The sequence below is a fragment of the Pyrgilauda ruficollis genome, unplaced genomic scaffold, assembly GCF_017590135.1.
Source record: "Pyrgilauda ruficollis isolate IOZ18807 unplaced genomic scaffold, ASM1759013v1 scaffold288, whole genome shotgun sequence".
NCBI lineage: Eukaryota > Metazoa > Chordata > Aves > Passeriformes > Passeridae > Pyrgilauda > Pyrgilauda ruficollis.
The window spans coordinates 139,578-145,000 of NW_024524244.1; positions in this window are offsets into that span (position 1 = coordinate 139,578).

Sequence of the window (5,423 nt, forward strand, 5' to 3'; positions counted from 1 at the left end):
AAATGAAATCTGGAATATAATGGACCTGTCTTAGAATAGCACCCACAGATAAGGTAATTTAGTCACCTTGGCTTCACTTCATTTTAAAAAAAAAGAAAAGAACTTCACTCTCACAACAGAGGAACACTTTAAAACCTACTCTAAAAGTACCCCATGTGCAGCCAGCATTTGGGTCTGGGGGAAGCAGCACTCAACAGCATCAGAAGGGTCATCCATGGTCACCTGACATACTTGCTCCGCAGGCACAGCACCCATCCTCCTGTTCGCTGTGGGGCTCTGACTGGACTGGCTCCAGACAACTGAGTGGAGAAGGTTCAAATGTTGAATGGGAGGGGTCTAACCCTCAATCCTCATTTTCCCCAGAAGAGGTAGCATTTTCCCAGCAGAAGAGGAACACACTATGCTAAATTTAATTTCGAACAAGGCTGGCTTAAATATGTCAAAACCTATTAAAAAATATATGCTATTTGGAATTTTAATAAGGTCCCAAACAACTCCAATTGAATATGCTCTCAAAATATCTACTAGGTTGGTGTATATACCTAGGTGCATTATAAATAGTTCCCTGTAAGTACTATTAAAAATGCTTTTATTAGGATAATTGATCATACCTGAGAATTAATTCAGGTTTAGAGGGAACTGAATTTATGAAAAATGCTGAAGTGTGAATTTGAATGAAAGGTGTGTAAACTTTCATTTTTTCAGAAATACTCTATGAAATAATGAAAAAACATATTGAATTTTAGTAACTGAGTATACTCAACCCTAAGCAATATATTGCACGTTTGATATAAGGATTTACCCTTTTATCCTATGTCCAGTATCTACATGTGAATGGCCTGTATTTAAAGACAAAAAGGACTCAAGGGCACCGACTTCCCGATTAAAATACTAGGCTTTTGAAGGAAATAGTGCTGTCTCCTAAAGAAAGAATGCCCTCTACTGCTTGGTTAGAGAGCTGCTCCATAGCAAAAGGAACTCAAACTCATGTTTCATATGGACTGGAAACTTTGGAAAATACATATAACAAAAATTACTACTGTTATTACTGTTGTTGTTGCTGCTGTTGTTAACAACAACAACAACAATAATAAATTCTACCTCTGAAATATGAGATGTGTTATGCTTATATGAAACCAAATGTTCTTTACAAGCATTCCTATCTGCTCTACTGTTCATTTTTCATTACATACCTGCAGAGCATAGCCCAAACATCTTACCCTAAACAAATATATATGTGGAATATTTTCTCCATAATATTCAAGTGAATAAATTTTAAAATAGTTAATATCTTTATTTTCAGTAATTATTTTTGCATGCAATTTCCTTAAACTTTATATATTTCCTGCCTGTCCTCAAACTTAATATATCCCACCTTATTAATGTATACAGTCTCCTTCATGTATATTGTTTGTCCACAGTGCTTTGCCTTTGGAAACCAACCAGCTGAAAGTCTTACACCTCTAAAACCTTCATAGCATGCAATTTTGAGGCATGCTACCACGCAGTAGTGCTTTAAAGCATCATCAAGAAACAGCAGAGACATGTATGCTGATTTTTTTACCTCTGATTGTTTTACCTCTGCAGAGGAGAGGCTGATGTATGCTACTCTAGAAACTTACCTCAGATGTGATTCTGTTTTAGATCAATTTTTTTCCTAGGATCTCCAAAATCATATATTCATCTTTTTCCTGCCATTTTTCCACTCATTTATTTGGCTTTCCAAGTAAGTAAAGAGAAAGTCTAGGGATGTGCACAGTAGGTTCATTTTTGTTTCTCTAGTAAGAGTTATTTTGGTTGTATGACACTAAAAATACAAACTAAAAGACAGTTTAATTCACAGCTGTTTAAAAGTACATAAATGATGAATACCTGGAATACATGATTCTTTCTGTTTCATTCGTGACAGTACTTAACATTCTTGCCCATTCTCATAGCATGAGCTTTTGGGCAGTGAGGGAATTCAAAAATTTAATGCCAAAAGACTGAGGGATTGCACCACCAGCAAACACATCTGAAACTATAGCTTTGTCTCCCCTGGCCCTAGAAGGGGAAAAACAAACAAATTCATGACCTTGAAGTAATTTTTTTTTTCTGCCAGATATGAATTTTCCTTCTTTCCCAATGTCACACTTGCACTATCTGGAAAAATGCATGGTCTGGAAGGAAGACCCTGTTTTCTCATACGGAGAAACACAGAGATATAAGACCAGGCTATTAGGTCAAGTAGTTCTACATTAACTGAGAGAAACTTGCAATGCATACTGTAAGACAAAATATGAGAAAAAGAATTTCAAATCAGATATGACATGAGCCAGTATTCTCCAAACACTCTCAGATGTTAAACAATGAGGCCACAATTTCTAGGAAAAGAAAATATATGTTTCTACTATTCAAAAATAAAACAGAAGCTTTTATTTACTTACAGAAAGAATGACAGGCATGTATAATCTCATACACAGAACTTGATTCAGTTTCATGTAAAAACCAGAAAAATCCAGTTTTACGGCAAACACACTGAAAACATCAATAAAGGACAACTTATTTAGAGACATCTCAGCCTCCCTACTAGAAAACTACTTTATTTTGGAAAGGAAGGAACTGCTAACTACACAAACCTTGATTGATGTATTGACCAAAGTTGTTACAGTGTGTATACAAAAGGACCAACTCTCGATTCCAGACTAATTCAACATTATACTTCATTTTCAACAAGTAATGGCAGATGTAGCTACCATCATGGTTATTCGTAGACATTCATACATATTTTCTGCAATTATTCTTATGTTCTAGCCATGAACTGACCTGATAGTTTCAAGGACACACTTCCCGAAGCCTGCATAACAGTAACAACCACTATTAACAATGTCTACAGCAAGCGTGTACAAAGGTTTTTTATTGTTCTTCATCTTTTTCTATTACACCCACACATGCTTAACTCGGAGGGATAGATGTCTCAGATAGCTTTCATAGTAATAATAGTGTGTGTGCCAAAATTTGCACATTTTCAGATCAAAAAACACAGTCAAAATTTTACCAATCTAAGAATTTTACCTTTCTGTGAGGATAAACTGTGTTCAATTTTCAGCAGTAATGAACAAAAATCTCATGAATATACTGTCCAAGATAAAATATAGCATCTCCCAAATAGAATAAATTATCAAACACCTTTTGCTTTCAAAGAATATATACAAGCTCCATGTGCATTTGCCCACAAATACTATCCATTGCATGCAAGCGTACGTGTATGTGTATACACACATGCCTATCTATTTATGTATAGATGGATGGATGGATGATTTTTCCATATTAAGAATCAAGGATTTAGCAGGGTGCTAATGTAGCACCGAAATGAAAAACAAGATTGTAATGACAGCAGTACTATTTTTCATTGCTGCCAGGACTAAACCTAAAGGGAAAATTATTGCTATCCAACCTCTCTTTCCTCTGCTGGGTGTATCAAGAATATCAGCTGTTTCAGAAAGGACTGAAACTCAAAAAGAATCAGGCTTGTTTAAGAAGCAACATTCTTTTGCATTCACACAAAATAGTGATCATTGAAAGGATTTTTTTCTTGAATTAGAAACAATGAATTAATTTTATAATATTTTATTATTTTGTTTTTCATTTTAAGTTCCTTTTTAAGCACATCCTCCAGTACAAATGAATTTCTGCATTTCCACAAAAACCATATCAGCAGTAATGATAAGCTGGTTTCTCTTAAAGCTATCCTCGTGCAAACAAAAGTATTAAGAGTGATTTAGAGTAATGAAATTTAAACTAATATGATTCATAAAAGTGGAGGATCCCTAACATAGGAAGAGAGAAATTATTTTTCTGAAATCATTCAGATATGAAAGCATGTTTTTTGAATTCTTTTCTAGCAGAACTACAGTTTAAAAAAAAAATAGGACAAGACTGGCAGGAAAATTAATCAGCCACATTATTCAGCAGAATTATTGAAGTCACTTAAAATGATACTGCATTCTTGTACATTTTGCTATCTTAGCTTAGAGAATGACACATAACAAACATCTTGAAATACCTGAAGACCATACACTTGAGATACCTGAAGACCATAAACTCCAAAATTCAAGTAATTACTTAGCATTGCAAAGACAGTATAATTAAAAATAGTGGGATAATTGTAGACGAAGTGGGAAAAAGCTTCTTGACCATGAAATTTGTGCAAAACCGAAACGGCTTTCTTAACAGGGAGATCTGTTGCTCAAGTAATTTGAGTTAGAATGCAGAGCACACACAGAAAAGCCCTATAGGGAATGCTCTGCATTGCTTTGGCAATAAACCTAGTATGTCTTTCAGCTATAATTTGTATGATTTCTTGGGTTTGGATATAAAACACATGGGAACACAAGTCAAGAGTTCATGTAACTATTGTTTTTGATTGAGCTGAGTACCATATGGTGCAATCCAGGCAAGCTGATAAAGTTAATTTTAGGTTATGGAGAAGCGAGACGTGTTCCTGTCAATATTGTGGCCAAAGAATGCCACCTCAATGTATAGAATAACTGGATATAAAATAAATTTAGATAAAATACACTGGCAGCATCAAGGATTCTTCAAAACCTTCTTTACATATTAATCATTCTGAAACCTTCTTCATGTTTCTATCACTGTCAGAGCTGGCATTCGAACTATCCATGAGGAACTCTGTGGAGGCAAGCTGGAAAAAGTGAGGCTTCCTACCCAGAGGTTGCATCCATGTTTTTTTGCATTAAAATGCTGATTGTGCTGTGCTTTTAACCAAAATAAGCCTTCTAGTTCTCCAAGGCACCTCCACAGACTCGGCTGTGACACCGTCACTTGAGGACGACTTCTTATTTCAGTGCATTTCTAAAGAAGATGAAGTCAGACATCTTTAGTTCTGTCTTTCTTAGCCATCCTTTGCCTTTATTAATAAAAATAGGATACACAACTATAAAAACCTGGCAACAACTGAGTGACCTAAATGAGTGACTTAAGGCAGGCCAAGTTGTCTTTCCTTTCTGATCCTCCTTTCTTCATCAATTATTTGTGAAAAATCCAAAGGCATATGAACAAGACAGGCTTAGGTACATATTCCTGAGATAATATAATATAATATAATATAATATAATATAATATAATATAATATTTTAAAAGCCAAAAAGGTGCATGCAGAATTTTTCAGTCTTCTACAGCACCATTCATTGTAGTTCTTAACACAAAAAAAACACCCCACAATATCAACATGCACAATTTCTAGAGATCAGCAAAGATCCCATCCTGAAAGAGGGCTAATTTTCCAAACACAAAATTTTACAAAATTTTCATCTTCTTGCTTCATTTTCATACATCTGAAGTTTTATTCCAGGATAAAGTAACACAATGAGAAAAGTAATTTTAAAAAAAAAAATAATCAGTTAAATTATTTTTTAAATTGC